The sequence below is a fragment of the Magallana gigas genome, chromosome 6 (assembly GCF_963853765.1).
Source record: "Magallana gigas chromosome 6, xbMagGiga1.1, whole genome shotgun sequence".
NCBI classification, from domain to species: domain Eukaryota; kingdom Metazoa; phylum Mollusca; class Bivalvia; order Ostreida; family Ostreidae; genus Magallana; species Magallana gigas.
In genome coordinates this window covers 36,806,609-36,828,829 of record NC_088858.1, presented here as the reverse complement: position 1 = coordinate 36,828,829, position 22,221 = coordinate 36,806,609, and the positions used below count along the sequence as shown (strand labels likewise).

The following is a 22,221-nucleotide window of genomic DNA, read 5'->3' as shown; positions in this document are numbered from 1 at the left end:
TATTCATCATTTCTTCATAAATGTTAAAATCTAAAACATAATCTTTGTTTATTTTTGGGCTTACTTTGTGTAACTGAACTATTCAATAATAACATACAAGTAGTAATTACAGCCGTACCCGACTGTCTAATGAGCAGAATTTATCCCCCTCTTGGCTAGCAGTCCTGTTAGATAATACATGTAGTCTTCTTACTTATTAGTCTGATGATCTTTATAAATAAAGCTACTCTAATGATTTACAGTGAAGACTATTAACATTTTCATGAATTGAAAAAAAAAAAAACTTCTGAGTTCTCAAGTAAAAATTTCATTCCATTAGATAATCAATTAAGTGTACAGTCGCGTGCGATAAATGAGTTCGCAAAATGGCCGTCGTGACATCGGCTTTTTTTCAAGAAGGTAGATTTTTTTAAAGGAAATAAAAGCATATTTTTTTTAAATAATCGTCCAATGATTTTCGGACTTTTTGCTTTTTTTCTTCCTGCTTTCGCCGATTTATTTTTTTGAGTTATTCCCCTTTAGTAAACACTTATCGTTTGCAAAAAACATGGCCCCAAACCGGAGAAAAGTTATGGGAAAGTATAAAAAAGTCGGCATACTGATTTCAGATGTTGGATTTTACATGTTTAACACTATAAAAATGATATGAATAAATAGCAAAAACTGCGAGGTAAAGTTTTAAAATACTGAAGTCCGGATAATGCTCAAATCGTGACTCGAAGTGAAAGTTGTTGAAAAATTGCACCGCGAGATAACTGAATCCTATTTTAGAGTCCCCAGAAATAACAGAAAACATGCTTTTAGGAATCGGAAAGCTTGATTAATTGCAAAACCAGAGTCTAATGTGTTGATTAAAACCGTAATTATACTGCTTCTCAACAGTCATTGTTCGTGACTTTTGCAAATCGCCGATAGTTTGTTAAAAAAAGATAACACGAATTCTTTGTTCAATTATAGACAATAAAGGAAAACATTATCAAAACGATTTTGGGCATACACAATGTTCAGACTTTAATATCATTAAACTATAGCAAAAGAATTGATTTCACATGTACATAGGTCAAAAGATGAAACCCGAATTTTTCGTGACCTAGGAAAAGTTGTTGACATTTCCAGTAGTCCCCTTTATATTAAATACGAAGTCTGTACAACGCTTAGGTAGCAAGGGACAGTTTCGAATAAAGTACCCGCAATATTTTTGTAAAATTGAGAGTTGCTGTACTTGAAGGCTTATGAGTGTTGCTAAAATTCATGAAATGATTTTTAATGGTTATCATTAGTTAGAGGGGTGTCTCTTGTTGAAATTGATATGCAATATATAGGCCCCTTATGTTAGGTACATGAGAATCAGAAGTAAAATGCGAAACCTGCGGCTATGACTGTTGTGCTGACTTTACACAGTGAAATTGCAAGTTACAGACGGGAGGTAAAATAACACGAAAAGTAGGTGGATGGGACATTGAAAACTATACACCGGTATATTTTGTGACATTTGATAGTACAACATGCACGCGGTACGGAAGGTCAACCCTCTGCAGGGAATTAGCTGTGGGAGGTCTAAAGAGCTGAAAAATCATGAAAAATAAGCAAAATATGAAAGGGTCAAAATCTCATAAAAACCAGTATGTAGAGAATTTTACAGGTTTTGATTAGTAATTTTCTTCAGAAATTGGTGATTGGCCTTTTAAAGAGTGAATTAAAGGTATTTGTGCTGAATGGGAACTGAGGAAATTCTAGTTACAGAGTTCCGAAGACATGCATCCCTTGGCTACAATGAATGGTATCAAAAAAACTGTCCCCTGCCACCTTAACGAAAATTCTAAGATTATTTCACTCCCAGGGATATAATATAAAGTAGCATACATGTCTGCTAAGTCATTTTCACTTTGTTATTAGAAATTGTTGGTGATGACGAATCCCAAGTAAACATCGGCCATCTTGCCAACTACTGTATAAAGCAATATATATACGATAGGAGTAAAAAAAATCCCTTTCCGACATCGTCGACATTTTGAAAAATCTTTGTCTTAGAAATATGAACAATTAATGTCAAGGTCATTTTTGCTCCAGTTTTAGTGCATGATTTTTTTTCTAATTATTAATTAATTAACGTTTTCGGTGCCTATTTTTTGTGATTACGTTCAATGTATAACAAAAAAAATTGATTTAAAAATTCCCATCAGACCTTTTAAAATTCGAATTTTATGGATATTGCCTTTTAGTCCAAAGTTCCTGTAGGTGCTGGCACGATGAAAAATCCTCATGATAGAATGATATTCTTTTAAACAGAAGCACTATTTTAGTCTGTCCCAAGATATTTTTGTCGCATATTTTCTTAAATTATTCGATATTCATAAATACCTCTTGGTTCACACGGTGTTCATTCAACAGAATGAAAAAAATCCCAAGATTTCTCCTTTAAAACGGCCCCTCTAACTTGTCAGGTTTCAATGCTCGGCTGAAACGGAATTTTCATTGCTAAAGAGATGAAGGTTCCCGGATGATAACCGTGCGAGGTATTCCGAGTGACTTCCGAATGCACACAGGATGTCAATATTTAAGGAATGAGGAATCATTCTTTGAATATTATGAGGTGATAATTTCGGTCGGAGCGTGGCCAAATCTATCACAAAGCCGGATTCCCTATTACTTATATTTACTTTATTTCCAATTTGCACACTCTAAAACAACATTATTTAATAACCACTATTTTTATGTGGCACATGCTATGTATTACTATGCGACGCAGCCAATACCGTTTTTCGGTTATGCTATAAGACACGCCCATTTTGTGTCACTCATGTTTTATGAAGTTATTGGGTTTAAGGTTCAAAACTGATTTGTAATGTGATCACAGACAAAGACAGTTGAAAATGTAAATATTACATTATAAATCTCCGTAGAAAATCTGTTCAAATGTGCAGCATAAATATATTAGGACAGACAAAAGTCTAAATTCCTGATCGTAGATTGCAGTATTTACATTAAAAGTAATCTGAATAGCAATTGTATTGATTTTATTTTTTCGAACCTCTTTATTTTCGCATTAAAACCAGAAAATGTTGGGTTTTTTTTAATCTCTCCTGTATAGCTGTATGTAACTTGGTAAATATTGTCCGATCCATGGTGAAACAGTTCACCACTTTATTGATTTGCTTTATTTTCTACGTATTTAACAATTTAACTATTTTTTTTCAAATAATTAAGCAAGGGAACATCCTGTTACTTTTAAAACAAGTTTAACTTATATTATTACTTTATTAATTGATGTGTGATCAAAGAGAAAAAACCCAAGGGTGTCCAATGTATACTGGTGAAATTACCCAATATATTTTCAAACAATTAGAAATAACAATATGTTTAAATGTTTTATTATACATAGACTTATGCTGATTAAATATATATCAGCCAATTTACATAACTAAGTAATAACAAAGTAATTACTGAAATATTATTTGATACACACTAAATAAAGAAGTCAACCGCTACATATACATCTCAACGAAGGATCCAAATTTGATGCAACAGCGTGTTTTAGCTACGATATTTTGACACAAGTAGACTAAACAGCATCTAGGGTTTTTTTTACAATGTTTATAAAGTCCAAATAATTGATGAATTAAACAATTATTTATTATTCGTACACAAGCAGCCGATGATTATTCACCTACGCATATTTGTTAGGACATTAAGAGTGATTTAATATTTTTACTATTAACTTTATTTGTTAGAATTAGCTCTGGAGAAATAGAATCAACAGCATTAAATTTTCATTCTTTGTTGATCAGTGAACAACACTGCTACATTACTCGTTATACTTAACACCGGTTTAAAATATCAACTGTCCAAGTCCTCTTTCGGTTGAAAGGGCACCTACCTTCATTGATTATTCTTTGGGAAATAGATTGAAGGGTCAGCGGTTGAATGAGAATTTTATTTTAAATTCATTTCAGGCGGTGATGGTTACTTATTCACCATCTGCTGATACAAGAAATAAGACTTTTTATGGGACATCAAAAGTGTTGATCCAACAACCTTTAAATTCTCATTATTTATTTCTTATTTTTTATGGAAATGAGAGCTACTTCCGAATAAATCTTTGATGAAATTTTTAATCATTCTCTTATTTCAATAACATATTTTCTTCAGAAGTTCAAGGACATCTCCGTAAATCGAGCACACGCCTTTTTTAAGGCCGTCCATCCTTTTCAATCTGAAATAATATAAACAAATACAATTTTGATAAAATTTATTTGGAATAATTTTAAATACACATTTTTTCTTTTAAGATTTCTAAAATCAATGTAATTTTTTTTAAATATCATAATGATTAAATTGTTACTGCATAATGTGTTATGATAATTTAACTCTTCCCAAAAGGACCCCCCCCCCCCCTTTCTCCTCCCGAAGTTCTCGTAGCTCCATCATCAAAGTACTTCATTTTGTGAGGAAAGTGTCTCTGAAATTAAAGAGAATAATAAACAAATGTTCAATCAAGGTGTGTGAAATGTGTCTATTTTACATTGTAGTTTCCACAAAAGTGGATTTTAAATTCCCGACGTGTCTGTTTGCATTTCTGTCTGCCTCCCCCCTCTCTATCATTCTCTCAAAACTGCTTTTACATACTTCTGTAAAACACGTTGTAACAAGATTAGAACATAAACGTAACCAAAAAATACCACTCGGTCTAGACATAAGAGCTGTATATGAATTATATAAATAATGCACAATATAGATATAAACAATTAAAATTGTCATATACTTAAGATGTCCATCCTTTCTTCTGTTCTATATTTTTTTAATTTAAAAATTCTAGGTTATGTAAGTTATTTTCTTCTCATATTTGGATAACTGTTAGTAAATACTTACCAACAGAAGGGTTGCATGCATCCTTTCCTGAGACAGTGTGCATTCATCGGCATTGGAGTAGCTGTGGAAGATGTCATAGCAAAGCTCTCCAAGGCCTAATTTAATAATGATAATTATACCCCCTGCAAACGAAGTTTGGGGGGTATATAGGAATCACCTTGTCCGTCTGTCCGTCCGTACTGCCAAATCATCATTCTGGGACCACAAAACAATGGGACTTTTCTTTTAATCAATGTGGGACTTTCAAATGTTTTCCAACAATTTGACATTTTAAGACCTTTTTGTCCGATCTCTCAGGGACTTAATTTTTAAAAGTTCCACAAGGTAATAATTTTTATATTTAAAAAAACCTTTTAAAAACCAAAACCAATTAATTGTTGTAATTTATTGAAAATGTACATTTTATAAATATATGAAAAACTGATAATAAAGTGACTTTTATTTTCAATTTTGTTTTGAAGTGAAATGCTCGTAGATGTTTTCTGTTTCAGTGAAAATTCTATGCAAGATCAAATTTCTTAAGTTTTGAAATAAATTCCAAATCAAAACGAAAAGTCTAGATAGGACTACTAGTCTTACAAGTACCAGTAAATCTATATTAGTTCCATACAGCTAAATACATCATAATCTTGTAATTTCATAAACCCTGCTTATAGTCCCACAAGTTAATATCTTCACAGTCCCCAAAGATTTGGACAAAGTTCCACTAGGTATACCAATGCATCCTTCAACACTATGGTCAGGTTTTTGTGGGACTATGTGGTTTGATAGAATCTAGACTTGTGGGACCATAGTTAGGTTTTGTGGGACTTTGTTTTCAAATAGAATCTAAACTTGTGGGACTATAGTTAGATTTTGTGGGACTATGTGATTTAATTAATAGAATCTAGATTTGTGGGACTTTGGTATGGTTTTGTGGGACTATGTGATTAAATAGAATCTAGACTTGTGGGACTGTAGTTAGGTTTAGTGGGACTATGTGCTTTAATTTATATAATCTAGACTTGTGGGACTATAGACAGGTTTTGTTGGACTATGATAAAAGTCCCATAAAACAAGATCATAGTTCCACAAGTGATAATCACAAAATCCAACAAAACCAGACTCTAGCCACACAAGTTAAGATTATATTAAAGCAAAGTAAATTAAGGTATACCTATGAATCTTACAACACTGCGGTCAGGTTTTGTGTGACTATGTAGTTTAATAGAATCTAAACTAGTAGGTTTATGGGACTATGTGATCAAATAGAATCTAGACTTGTGGGACTATAGTCAGGTTTTCTGGGACTGTGATTAAATAGAATCTAGACGTGTGGGACTTCAGTCTGGTTTTGTGGGACTTTAATCTAGTGGGACTATGGCCACTGCAGGTTTTGTGGGACTATGATAAAAGTCCCATAAAACAAGATCATAGTTCCACAAGTGATAATCAGAAAGTCCCACAAAACCAGACTCTAGCACCACAAGTTTAAGTTTTATTAAAACACAGTCAAATAAAACCAGACTATAGTGCTACAAGTTGTAGTTCCAAAAGACTTGGATTTAGTCCATGAGGTGTAGATGCAACAAATATGTAATTGAAGTCCAACAAAACCTGCCCATAGCCTCACTGTTTAGAAGTATCTTTACTATTGTGACATAAAACTTGGCTTAAGTTCCTCAGGTATAAAAAAGTATATTTTATACCTGTAGTCTCTAAAAACTTGGCCATAGTAATGCAAGTCTAGATATGATTCAAATATCTTGGTAGTTTCACAAAATTTGTCCACAGTTGGAAAAGTCTAGAGAGGACTTTATTGAGTCTGCATTCTGACAAAATCTGAACTTTTCACAGGACTAAATGCAAAATTTAACAGTTCCATAAATTGAAGTCCATTAATTTGTTGAGTTTCATAAAACTGGGACATATTCCTACAATTTAAAATTGGAATATATATGACTTCATCATACTCTTTAAAACTTTACGATGCACAAGACTATACAGTGGAATCATTAAATTTCGTGGGGGCCAGTTTTCGTGGATGGCTTAAATATTACAGGTTCGTGGGGACGTAATTTCGTGTATTCTCATATATTTACAAAAGGAATTCTGACTTTATTACCCTTATCTATCAATTTGTGGAGGATGTTATTTCGTGGATAAGAAAGACGAATTCCACGAAAATTGAGCCACCATAAAATCTAATGATTCTACAGTATTTTGGGATATACAGAATCAATCTTTGGTTTATTCAGTTACCTTTATATGGTTATGCAAGCAGTAGTTGCTGACTTTAAAAAGTTCTCTGTGATCTTACAAAACTTACAGTTCCCCCAAGTCTATCATAACTACGATATCTAATTACATCCATAAAACCAGGTCCCGTAAATTTGAGAAATTCTGTCAATTATTTTTTTAAAGTAAAGCTTAAATATTATTAATTATTATGCAACTGCACTCGAGGTGGAGTGTGGAGAATGTAGCTAAGTGGTAGTACATGTAGGTGTTGGCTGGTATCTAAAAGGTCTCCGGTTCGATACCAACTGTGGGCACTTGAGGTTGCATGTTCTGTCATTAGACAAGACACTTTATCTGCATTGTCTCAGTTTACCCAGCTGCAAATGGGTTCTGAAACTGTAAATCGCAAAGAAAATAGTAACGATGAATAAAAAATCAAATATATTTTATTTAAAGCAATTCTTTTGCTTATCTTGTAATAAGAGACAGAACATATTAAATGATCTCTTATATCAAAATATAAGATATTGTAGAACTGTAATACAAAACTTCATGATACATTATCATGGCATATGATACAAAATCATGATACATTATCATAAGACATATATGATACAAAATCATATTGCATTATATAATATTTATGATATTGTATAATATAAAATGATAATGTATCATATAATGCAAGACTGTATCATATAACATTATCATAAGATACAATATTATATAATACAATTTCACATCAAACAAGATTATATGATTACAATATGATTTAATATCATATGATAAAACAATTTGATATGATACAAAAATACAAAATATATAATACAATATAAAATACCATATGATTTGATACGAAAAATAATTGATTAAATATCATATTGAACCATATAATATTTTACAATATCATATTCTATGATAAAATATTATATGATTCAATACAATAGAAATGGGAATCATGATATTATATTTGGACCGGTAGTAACTTAAATACAATATATTTTCACAGTACAAAATTTTGAAGTTTACAATTTCTTGCATTCACTAAATCCTTTGGTCTACATTCAGGTAAAAAGAATTTTAAATCTTGTAAAACAATGACTTGGTTCACAATATTATGCATAGTCAAAAGTATCTTCCACTTCCTGTTTTCACTGCAGTATCTCTGGAAAACTTCACTCAGTTACTTTTTGTTCATGTTAGAAATTTTTTTGACAATAGTATGCCAAAATCTTTTGGCGAGTGCCCCCCCTTTTGTTTTACTTTTCTCAATGGCTTTTAGTGTGTATGTCTTGCTGGGGCATGTTTTTGTCTTTAGAAATTTGGCAAAATACTGTTGAATTTCTTCAATCACCTCTTCAGTCCACCATTTTCTACTGATCTTCGGCTTGCGATCATTTTTTTCAACACTATCAACATCATCCTGATCATAATCATAAATGTCGATTGAATCCAGATTTTCGACATTATCATCGAAGTTGAACTTAAAATTCAGGGGCTCCACTGCTTCGCCTGCACCTCCAATTATCCCCCGAAGTTTTCTTTAACACGGCCTCTACAATATGAATTCATAGATGTCAAATTGAATTTCTAATTCCTAGAATTTTAGAGTAAAATTTCATTGCAGTTAATTTTGATAGACTCAATGTTAAGACTTTGCAAAATCCCTTTCTGATATAGATGTATGTCACAACTTAAAGGGATTTTTTTTAATGAAAGAATTAAAAATTTTGATGCTCATGATCAGCAATGTTAAAGAATTTGTTCTATCGCACAAATTTTAACATACATTTATATTTATATATGGGCCTGTTGTTTGAGACACTTGATCTGAGTGAGTGTAAGAATTGAACTGCATTAATAGCAAGAAATGTTGCATTTATAGTGATTTGAATGGACTGCAACCAGTATGGCAAGTTCATAAAAGGGTTAAAGAAGCTAGAGAGTATGCAATTATTATTTATATAACATTATTTCATTACTTCTTCAAAATACTTATTTTGCACATGTATCAAGATACGTGAAAGATACATATAAAGTTATATTCTTTTAGAGATTATGCAAACTAACCACTAAACAAGATGATTTTAACTTTTATGTCAATTTTTCTTATATTTATGTACCGGGTACATGAATTAATATTCCATTATCATTGGCATGTCACATCTCCCAACTTATTTCATGCTCCCAAAACAATCAGTTTTTAACCAAAGAAAGCTACAAACAAATATTTTGTTGCTACACAGATTTCAATACCACATTAAAAGTTAGCATTTCATAAAGTTTAAGGTTGTTATAATGACCTTATAATCAATTTAGAGGTTTGTCTGTTGGCTAATAAGCTTGATACCAATTGTTAGACTGAATTTGTTCCATCAATCTGATTAGTACACAAGGCCCATGGACAGTGAGACCAGTAAAAAGAGGGTACCTAACCTTCCTAGAAACCAAATCCGATCTCTCAAAATTCCAGGAGTCTGTGTTTTTATGCCCTGTTCACAGATTTTGTTGAGATTAAACACTATATGTTATCTTCATTTTTTGGCATTAAACACTAATCGGTAAATATGTACTAGGTGACTGGACCTTACCATTCAATTCTTTGTCTGCAAGGGTTTTCCCCTTTAATTCACCTGTAAGATTCATGTCATGAACAATCATGAGCTTTGCAATCTGAACTCGTTCAAGGTAACCGCTGAGTTGTCGATAGTGGTTTAAATGAACTGCTTTTGTGTGACCTAAATGGTCACATGCCCACTGCAGCTGTGAATCTGACAAGTTCATCATCTGCAATAAAGATAACAAAATAAGTTATCTATTAAATTAATTTTTGTATCATCTGATTCAAAACTTTTGTACAAAAAAATAGTATAACACTTTTTTGGAAGATAAACAAGTACATGTACTAAGATACCCAAAAATCTTGTATTTAGCCATAAAGAACTATATATGGTACGAGCCACAATTGGCCCCCTAAATGATAATTTACCTTTTTTAAAATTGTTTCAGATACAATAAATTGTTATGTTATTTTAAGAAGACTAATGTATTAAAAATATATTTTTAACCTATTTATTTGAATTATTTGCACTCACTGACAGAATATGACATTAGCTATTTACAGCTATTTGTAAGAACCAGGTAGCCTAAGGCAGGAATGATTCATTACCATCTTAGATTAATTCATCAGATGTGTATAAAAACTGCAAATCAACTGTCACTCACATTAAACAATTGCTATACAATCATATTTCAACAAGAAATTGAAACAAAATAGTAAAGCTAACGAAAAAAATGGAAAATCCTAAATTTGAACTGATCTTAATGGTAAAATCAAACTACTCTCAAACAAAATCACATTGATTTGAAATATATCACATTTTGCAAATTTTTTAATTGGTCATAAAAATATGTTATCTCTTTGAAACTTCTGTCATCCATTTTTTTTAAAGCTTAATTTACAAAGATTTTGAAGTCCCACAAGTACATGGAAATTTAACATTGTAAGGTTATCTATAAGAGCCGTTGGCATACCTTGATAAATTCAAAATTGCTTAAATCCCTAGAGATGGCAGTCTTGTCCACCAAACACAAATATAGAAAAGGACAGTGAAAATAAAAATGTAAAAAACAGTAGAGACAGTCATAACACCAAGGAGGGCTGCCAATCCTCCTCAGCCATTTTGGATTCTTAAATTTCCTATCACAAATTCACTTCCTGTCACATGTCTTCTATCCCTTCTTATTATAACCTTTAAAAATTGTCAAATAGTCTTGATAAAACTCTTAAAATGGTTATATATTATAATCCATTACAAAGAATAGATCCCACTGGAATAACTTTAAGGCCAATTCCCATAAAAATACAATTTATGTACACGTCAAATGCTAGCTGTTAAAAATACAAATAATCAGATAAAACTTGTAAATAGTCCCACAAATTTAGATATGACTTATATATATCCAATTTAAAGTCTTACTTAACATGCTTATAGTCCCATAAGCCTAGAAAGGATTTGTATATTTCTAAATTAAGTTTCACAAAAGATAGCCAAAGTCCCATAATACTATACAGTATTAAATTAAATAAGTCATATACATTAGGAAGCTGGATGTTTTTTATTTCAATTGGTTAAGAAAAAATGCTAAATCTATGAAATATCTGCCATCCATTCATTTTTGAAAATGGTTGATTAAAAAATATTCACAAAGTCCCATGGTAATTTAACACTATAGTTTAAGGTTGTCAAGAGCTGTAATTTTAACCATTGGCATACCTTGATGAAATAAAGATTGCTTAATTCCCTGGAGTTGCCATCCTTGTCCACCGAATACAAAAATAAAAGAGAGTAATGGATATAAATAGCAAAAAAACAGCAGAGACAGTCATAACACCAAGGAGAGCTGCTAGCAAATCAGCCATTTTAGATTCTATCACAAATCCATTTCCTGTCACATGTCTACTATAACTTCCTATCTTAACCTTTGTTATGTCCAAGATACAGAAGCAAAAGTCTCAGAAGAACAAAGTACACATATATCACAAAAATTATTGCTTATACTAAATCTTATAGAATTAATTAGGCAAATAAAATACATGTCTAATTCTGTTTATAGACACATACCTTGAAATCACTTAATTGCACATTAAAAAGGATATTCCCATCAGATTACAATAATGAGTTACATCCCTGAATTCAAAATAAGATTCAAATTCCAAGACACAGCTCCACACCATTTTAAAAGTTTGCTGATCAGGCTCATCTTTCACAGTAAGCACACAATTGCAGTTATTATAAAGTACATATGATAACACAAGTATGTAATCATGATGACTTCTAAGCTTAACTTGCAATTTCATTCCATTTTCCATATTAGTAAAATCCCTACAACAAACTGTGTTAAAAAAAAACACTGCTCTGGAATTTTCTAAGTTCAGAGTCCAAAAGTACTGTTACATGTAAGTCACATGACCAAAATTTTCAAAAAGTCCAAAATGGACATGAATGTTTCCGAAAAATTTTTGCTTGAAATTTCTATTTTTTACCAGTTGTTTTTTGCTCCCAACTTTTCAAATTACCCGTAATCCTTTTCTTTTAATTCCCTTACATTGAATTAAAATTGCATAACAGTTATCAATATATTGTTGGACATCAATATAGTCACATAGCAGTCATATTATTGTTGAAAGTGGTTGCCTATGTGGCACAGTGGTAAGAGTCTCTAGAATTAATTAATCTTGTGATTAATTACAAAGTAGGATTTCCCACTAAACATAACATTAACACCTCTCTGTAGTCCCACAAGACTTAGGCCATATCCTAACAAGTTTAAATAGATTCTTATCTTTCTGTAGTCCCACAAGACTTGACCAAGTCCTGCAAACCAGTAGAGGCAACTCTCCTGCAAAACTTAGCAAAGTCCCTCAAGTTGAGAGGCCATCATTTTTTTTTGGATACATAACCTCAGGAATACATATATATTTAAGGACGACGGACCCAATTTAATATTCCATTTGCAAAATATCGCGCACCTTAAAAGATTGATTGTTATGAACATCGATTTCTCAATATTACGTCACAATCACTAAAACTCAATGGAAAATCGCTTATGATGCAAGATATAGCTGTTCAACTTCATCAATACACACTTTATATAGTGCAAGTTGTGGCTGACCTTACAATATGCTAAAATACACTTTTCAACATTATTTGTTTAGGGGATGTCAAAAACTGTAGGGAGTTTTATATTAGCTCAAGTTAATTATAAACACCTACAAAGGTTTTTTTAACAGAGTTTGAGCCGGGGAACATTAATCATATACATTTCTATTCACTTCAATACTCGTATTGAAAATATAGTAAAACTGCCCCTGTGCTTAAGTTCTGAAGTATTTTATCATACACAAACGTTTAGCACACTCTGATATTTGTTATACCCCCGCTCCGAAGGAGAGGGGGTATACTGTTTTACCCTTGTGTGTCTGTCTGTCCGTCCGTCCGTCTGTCTGTCTGTCTGTCCGTCCGTCTGTCTGTCCGTCCGTAACAAAAATTTCCGTCGCATTTATCTCAGCAACTATTTATCGCAGATGCTTGAAATTTTAACACAGTGTTTGTTAAGGCATGCCATATCGTGGGATATATTTTTGTACCAATCGGACGCCAACTTCCTGTTAAATGACGACTTTGCTTATTTTTTAACCAAAATTTTCAAACAAATTTTCGTCAAAGAATTCTCAGCAACTGTTTATCGCAGATGCTTGAAATTTTTACACAGTATTTGTATAGGCATGCCATATGGTGGGATATATTTTTGTACCAATCAGACGTCAACTTCCTGTTAAATGACGACTTTGCTTATTTTTTAACCAAAATTTTCAAACAAATTTTCGTCAAAGATTTCTCAGCAACTGTTTATCGCAAATGCTTGAAATTTTTACACAGTAATTGTATAGGCATGCCATATGGTGGGATATATTTTTGTACCAATCAGACGTCAACTTCCTGTTAAATGACGACTTTGCTTATTTTTTAACCAAAATTTTCAAACAAATTTTCGTCAAAGATTTCTCAGCAAATATTTATTGCAGATGCTTGAAATTTATACACAATATTTGTATAGGCATGCCATATCGTGGGATATATTTTTGTACCAATCGGCGTCAACTTCCTGTTAAATGACGACTTTGTTTATTTTTAGCCAAAATTTTCAAACAAATTTCCGTCAAAGATTTCTCAGCAGCTATTTATCGCAGATGCTTGAAATTTTTACACAGTGTTTGTTAAGGCATGCCATATCGTGGGATATATTTTTGTACCAATCGGACATCAACTTCCTGTTAAATGAGTACTTTGTTTATTTTAGCCAAAATTTTCAAACAAATTTTCCTCGAAGATTTCTCAGCAACTGTTTATCACAGATGCTTGAAATTTTAACACACTATTTGTTTAGGCATGCTATATTGTGGGATATATTTCTGTACCAATCGGATGCCAGCTTTCTGTTAAATGTCGACTTTGCTTATTTTGCATATTCACATCAGAGCGGGGGTATCACTAGTGAGCATTGGCTCACAGATATCTTGTTTTTTTTATGTAAATCAACCTCAAAATTATGTACATAAACTTTTCTTTAATGTTTGCGCAGTACTTCTCATAAAAAATTGAAGAAAAATAATGACACACCACACTTCGGCATGTGCCCCCGTAAAAACGAGGTCAATGACATGGTCATTTTTAAAATGGTATTAATTCAAAATCATCATCAAGTGTCATATTTTCATTTGGATAGATAATTAATTGCAGAATTTTTTAAAAATTAATTTTTCCCTCACAAGAATCCTTTTCCCCATTATGTTCAATTGAAAGAGATTCTAATGTAATACAAACATTTTTTGAAATGATCCCTACTAAAAATCTAATTCAATTTTTATGTTATTTTTTATTGATTTTAATATAAATTTAGTAACTCTAACTCATATAGAATTTTCATGAAAATCACTAATAACTGTAGAAGTGAATGGGTCTGTCATCCTTAAGATAAGCTATAGATATATATATATATATATATATATATATATATATATATATATATATATATATATATATATATATACACGTCCAGTTTATCCTTTAGTAATAACTCAAAACTAAGCCATAGTTTCACAAGTACAGAGTACCCTTAAGAATAGAATTTGTCAATGTATCTTTAGAAAATATATGAAGGATGTAATGTTTTGCAGTCAAATTCATTTGTAAATTTTGATTCCTTAATAAGATAAACAACATATTTTATCATTCAACTGTAAATATAATTTTGTTTTTTGTGTAATAAAAAGATTTAATCATTGCTTTACGACAAAAAAGGATAGTTGATTTAATTTGATCGAGTTGTTAGTTCTACGATCCCTAAAGCTACTTCAAACAATGCAAAGTTTGTTTAAGAAGAGTGATACAAACAATTTCCTATGATATTGTACTTAGAATATTCACTCACCATAACTCTCTATGGCCAACAGTAAAAATACATAGCAGCAACAAAACAAAATATTAAATCAAATATGAAAGAAACTCCTAAAAAGAGATTTAAACTGATATGTCCATAAACTGAAAAGGTATTAAAAAAATAAGCCAGCCCTTTCAGCAGCAGACTCAAAATTACATGAACACCCCAAAAAAATATCTCCCTCTTCTTCATCTTATATTCCTACAGTTATTTCTATAATGTTAATTTCCTGTTAGATGTTCATCACTTCAATTTTGGAATTTAACATCTCATTGTTTAAAAACCAATGGTCAAAGTTCCACAAGTCAATTAAGAGAGGCATCTAAGACTAATAGTCCCACAAAACATTGATCATAGTCAATAGTCCCACAAAACATTGATCATAGTCCTGCAAGTTCACCGAGACATTTTCATTTTCATCAAAATCTTGGGCATAGCCCCACAAGTATAAAGTAACTTTCAAATAATTAATCTACCCATATATCAAATTAAAATATCTATGAAATGAAGATATGTTGAAAAAAATAAGCTAGCTTGGACTTTCAGCAACAGTAATCTACAGTTGCTTCTCCAATCTTTTAAATGCATTTAACTATTTCTCTGGTATGTATCTATGTAAAAACAATAACATGGACAGACAACAAAGGTTTTACTTACTTAAAGTCCTTCAAAGAAAAGTAAATTTCTCCACATGAAAATTTGAGATAATGCAAAAAGCCCGACACGCATGGGATTCAGGGAATGAAAAAAAAGTTAAACAACAAAATCCATGTATAAAGATTTCCAAAACATGTAAGTTAAAATCCGAGCAGAAGGTGCATGCCTGTGAGTAGTCATAAGGAGAATAAAACAAAATAAATCCAATGGGAATTTCCTCCATCTTGAAGTCACATGAGTATATACACTTGGTTCCACAAGTTTAGTCTCTATTAAATCCCATAGTCCCACAAAACCTAACAAGTCTAGATTTCATCATGTAGTCCCATAAAACCTGACCATAGTCACACAAAACTTGATTCTATTTAAACACAAAGTCCCACAAAACCTGACAAGTCCAGATTACATCACATAGTCCCACAAAACCTGACCAATGTCCCAGAAGACTAGATTCTATTTAAACACAAAGTCCCACAAGACTTGACCAAAGTCCCGCAAGTCTTGATTTTATATCACATAGTCCCACAAAACCTGACCATAGTCCCACAAGTCTAAATTCTATTTACCAGTAAACAAAAAGTCCCACAAAACCAGAATATAGTCGCACAAGTCTAGAGTCTATTAAATCACACAGTCCTACAAAACTTTACTCTACATAAATAGATGCGCAGTCTGTTATAGTTTTATATTTACATCTACAAAGTATTATTCCCTCTTTTTCTTACGGAAACCTGCTCTATATAGACTATCTAAGACGAAAATGATTTGAAAGTATCACTAACTCTTGGTAAAAACAAAGTTTAAAATAACTGGTGGGGATGAAATTGTTAAATAGAAAAATAAAAAGAGTCAATAATTGTCAAGAGGTTTCTTTCTTCTAAAAGGTTTTACATGAAAATACCCTCAGAGAATTTTTCTTTAAATTTACTCTTCGTAAAAAAAAATCATGGAAAGAATATAATTTGTGTAATATTCTTTCAATCATCACTATCACTGGCATATGTCTAGTGTAGAAATTGGTGATGGTATTGTCTAAAACTATATTTGGGAGAGGGTAAGAAAATGTAACAGAACTCGACAAATTCCACTGCATATCTGCAGTCAAAACCATGACGCCATGGTGTAAACGAAGCAAGAAAGATGATGTCACAATACCCTTAAACTTTGGCTTAATGCACGAGGCTATACTGGGGCATTGACTGAATATAACTTTGGTTTATTAGGTTACCTTTATTTGGTCAATGCAAGGGGTAGTTGCAGGATAAATAACGATTTTCCACAAAATATCACAGTAATATTACAATATTTTTTTACTCAATTTTTACTATAATTTGAAATATATTTTGATAATTTTTCAAATGTATTGTGAGACATAACTTCACTTCTTCCTTCTTAGATATTAACTACGTATGGTTGCTCTGCTGCCACTGTTTTACAACATTATTTTCAAATCTATAGTTATTAGGTTTCTTATATTTGAAATAAGGAATCATTCTTTGAGTATTATGAGGTGATAATTTCACTGACAGTTAGGTGTGATCAAATCCAATCAAGTCTGAAAGGTTTCAGGATTATTTCATCACATCCAGACCGAAATTATCACCTCATAATATTCAAAGAATGATTCCTTATAACTTACATTTATATCATTTTCAGCAATTATGATTAAATATTTAAATATAAATAAGCAAACCCTGTTTGCGCCCAAATTATTCATCATTTAAATTTATTGGACTGTATAACTAGTACAAAATCGATATCTAGTGTTATCACAGGCAAAGACACTGAAAAATGTAAATATTAAAAATTAATAATTGCATATACCAGGTACTATATTCCAATATCTTAGTCTCTGTCAGTGTCATTGATTTTATGCATCACAACAATCATGATAAACTTGCACACTTATAAAAGTTGTGCATTTCTTATAGAAATTAAAGGGGTTTAGTCCAAAAGTTCAAAGACAGAATGAAGTTTTTACAAGTAATACATAATTTTATACATCTGACATGTTTTATGGCCCAAAATCACAGCCAAATATAGTCAATTTCCCCTAATAAATGTGTTCAATATTTTCCAAAATATTTTTCTTGGTGTAAAATGTATTTAATTTAAGACCTCAAAGTAAAGTTCTCTAAAAAAAAAAACAGACTGCTTTTAAAAAACAACAGGTGAAAAACACTTGTTACTTATTTAAAATAATTTAACGAATTTTCCTTTAGAAGTAAGTCAATGTTACTTTAAGGATCCCACAAATCAGACCTCCATTTATTTGCATTATGGGCTTTAACATGAGGTTTTTAATGAGAACCTTTCATTAATTTCTTTATTCACTTACTCAATCATTATGGAAGAAATTAAAGTTAATTTAACTGATTACAAAGTGATTCGATTTTGACATTTTTTTTCCACATGCCAAATTATACAATCATAAAAATGTCATAGGTATAACAATTTCCATCATCAGAGAAATCTGTTATAGGGTTAATTATAAAAGCAAGACAACAGAGTTAAACTCATTAGAAACAACTTACTCATGTATGAATGGTATTTACCTTAATAAGAAAGTTATTTCCACCAGAGACAATTGCAGTATGTCCGCTTACGCTAATTAAACTTAATTTGCCATGACAGCTATAAACAAAAAAACAAAAAAAGAATGTTAAAATTATATTGCTTATTGTATTGTTGTGAGCCAAAAATGGCATTCAGAGATGCTGGGTCCTTCAATTCTAATTAGGATGTTTGTGTAGTCGGGGCACAAAGTTTGTGCTTTAATAGGAAATTCAATTTATTCCAAAAATTACCAACTGTAAATATTTAAAATTAGATTAGTGCATGTAAATTTCATAATGATACCTATTACATAACAATTAAGAACTCTATCCAATAAAATTTTTAAAGGGTGTTAAATTATTTTAATTCTTTCTCACTAAGCAAGTAATGACACATTATATTATGAACATACTGACTGTTTTCATCATTTTCCTTCATGATCATCACTTATATATCACAAGAATTTACATAAATTATTCTAAATGCTTGGTCACTATACCAAATAAAATCAATAGAAGACAGAAACTTACCTTAACTTTTAACAGCACAGTTTATCAGCAATAGAAGCCAATTTCATAGCAAAGTGGAAAATTCTCGAGTTGTTCCGAACAGCGAATGAGTGAGGCTACATTATGTCATATGGTAAAAACCTGAGAGGTTCCAAAATTGAAATCCAAAATGAGGCTAGAAGAAATTTTATGGAGATGTCCATCACATACACAGATTTCTCCAACCAAATAAGTCCATAATCTTGGTTGACTTCATAAAAAAAGGAAAATTATCAATGTGGGACTTCAGAAATGGACAAATTTCGAAAATTTTTGTGGGACTTTTTTTATAGTCCTAGAAGGTCAAAAAAGTCTCACAATATCCCCCTCGTACAAACGTCCGTCTGTCCGTCTGTCTGTCTGTGCAATCGTGTCCGGTCCATATCTTTCTTATGGAAAAACATTGGAAGTTCTTACTTCACACAAAGATTGCTTATGACCTAAGGGTGTGTCATGACCTTGACCCAAGGTCATTCGGGCAAGGTCAAGGGCAGAAAAATACAAAATTCGTGTCCGGTCCATATCTTCCTTATGGAGAAACATTGGAAGTTCTTACTTCATACAAAGATTGCTTATGACCTAAGGGTGTGTCATGATCTTGACCCAAGGTCATTCGGGCAAGGTCAAGGTCACTGGCAGAAAACATACAAAAATTCGTGTCCAGTCCATATCTTTCTAATGGAGAAACATTGGAAGTTCTTACTTCACACAAAGATTGCTTATGACCTAAGGGTGTGTCATGACCTTGATCCAAGGTCAAGGCCGTTGAGAAAAATAGTGCAAAATTTGTGTCCGGTCATTATCTTTCTTATGGAGAAGCATTGAATGTTCTTATCTTTCTTATGGAGAAGCATTGAATGTTCTAACTTCACACAAATATTGCTTAGGAGCAAAGGGTGTGTCATGACCTTGACCCAAGGTCATTTGGGCAAGGTCAAGGTCACTGGCAGAAAAAGTGCAAAATTTATGTCCGGTCATTATCTTTCTTATGGAGAAGCATTGAATGTTCTTACTTCACACAAATATTGCTTATGACCAACAGTTTTAAAAAAATAGAGCAGTAGTTATTTAAAGAAAATAGACGGTGAAATAGATTCATCCAATATTTTCTACAATTGTAAAAATATATGCATTATGAATTTTTTCTTAGCGGGGGGTATCAATTGTGAGCTTGCTCACAGTACCTCTAGTTTATTTTAAAAAGTAAACCTTGAATTAAAACTAAACATTGAAAATAAAAGTTGAGCATGTACTTGTTTGTAAAATGAGGTCACTGCGCACGGTCAAAATTTGTGTTATGATAACAATAAACTATATAATGTCAAAAATAATTATATCTCTATGAATTAGGCTTAAAACCAAGTACTATTGAAATTTACTCAAATTAAGTATTGTCATGATATTCTATGTATCAAATATTAAAGGGATATATAAATTTGTTGGACAGAAATCTGATACTAAAGACAGATAGACCTCTTTAAAAATTTTAAAAATGACTAAAAACGCCGAATGTCACGGCGCAACGAGAGGTACAAAGAGTATGGATATAACTCGGTAAAAAGTCGATACACATTGTAGAAATGCTCAAAGGTGCAAATAATAAGTAAAAAAAAAATTGCTTATTTGTTTTTAACCATTATACATTCTATGGCGGTAATGGTAATTGTGTTTTGGACCAACAGAATACAGTACCTGTAAATAGTAAGTCAAAAGAATAAGTAACGTCATCTGGTGCTCGTTTCATAAAGAGGTCTAAGTTTTGGCGTAACTTAGTCCGACTAAATCATTTAGGCCCAAAATTTACGCTGGCTTAAAATGCATTTTATAAAGCTGCGTAAATGAAGACGTAAATCTTGAGATGTAGGTCACACTTAGTCCGCCAATGTGAGCATGTACAAGGATCAAAATACTGAATAAACAATATTATAATAGTAACATTTAAAGTGCTTTATTCTTCTCGATCTGCCCATACAATAAATATATATATTTTAACGATTTAATGCAGTCATCAGTATACTTTAACAAATATACAGCTGTATAGCTATGTAATAATCAGTATAAATTAGCACATGTGGTTACATTGTATTTATAAAAGAGAGAAAAAAACAATTAAATTCTTAAAAGAAGAGAGGGAGAGAGAAAGAGAGAGCTCGAGGATACAGAAGACAATTCTGAGAAAGTGAGAGAGAAAAAATAACTCAGTAGTTATGTAAAAAAGAGAGAGAGTTTGTTCACATTATTTAAGTACTACAACGTGAATCAAAAGTTTGTATGTTCTCGTGTCTATTCCAATTTGCTTAACATTTTCATGTAAATTACATATTTTGAGGATTCTCTTAAGTTATAAATTTCAAGACATTAATTTCGGTCGTGTCAAAAAATTGTCGTCTGCATCTTTTCAATACCAATTAAACATCATGGCAGAACGTCAGAAAAAAACATCGAAGAGAAAACCACATTGGTCTGATGAAGAACTTCAGATCATGTTATCTTGTGCTCGAGAAAATCGCGAAATAATACTTGGAAAGTTTTCTTTTAGTGTAACGTCGGAAAAGAGGAAAGCGGTGTGCATGACATGACACGCCGGTAAGTTGAAATATTTACAGCAGACTATTTCTGATAAGCGAAAGTGTCTCATATTGCATTGTACCATAGCTTGGCGAGTTTTCTATTGTTAAAAGTGTGGGTTATATGTACATAACCAACAATATTATATGGAGTAACTACTACGTACTGCATGAAAATGTTAATAAATTCTTTGTTAATTATTTAAAAATATAATTATAAAGACATTTAAACTTAAGATATAAAAATAAAATAAACAAACCATTTATCAAAATGAATTAAAATAAAAGACATCAATTTGTAAAGAAATATTATAAAGGGTTTTTATAAAAGATTTATAAAATAAGCACAATTTGAAGTGTGAGTTTAAAGTTCATGTACAAAATCAGCGTATATAAATTTAATGTCTAGATCAGAGGTGTTAGGAGCCTGGTGCCCCCCTTCCACCTGACACTGCATAGTTTTTAACCGGGTTTTCCAACGGAAAAATCCGGTTATTAAAATGGTGAAAATGGCGGGCGGGCGGGCGGGCGGCTGCCAAAAGGGTACCCTCATTGTACGGATAACTCCTCCTACAGTTTTCAAGATAGGAAGTTGTTCTTTTGCAGATCAATTGTACATATATCAGAGGTGTGCATATTGCTAGGATTTTGATTTCTGATAATTTATCGAAAAAATACCCGCTTTTGAACTTAGTCATTTTTTGGCAAAATATTGCATATAGGGAACCCTCATTGTACGGATAACTCCTCCTACAGTTCTCAAGATAGGAAGTTGTTCTTTTGCAGATCAATTGTACATA

General features: G+C 31.7%; 1 long non-coding RNA gene across 1 annotated transcript; it reads right to left on the bottom strand.

Moving 5' to 3' along the window:
- Window positions 1-8,046: 8,046 nt before the first annotated feature.
- On the bottom strand, window positions 8,047-19,051 carry LOC117689164 (uncharacterized). The gene is made up of 4 exons (XR_010715017.1): window positions 18,837-19,051; window positions 18,306-18,384; window positions 9,681-9,876; window positions 8,047-8,644 (listed from the first exon to the last, which is right to left on the bottom strand). It is a non-coding gene; the product is annotated as an uncharacterized lncRNA (long non-coding RNA).
- Between the last annotated feature and the right edge of the window lie 3,170 nt (window positions 19,052-22,221).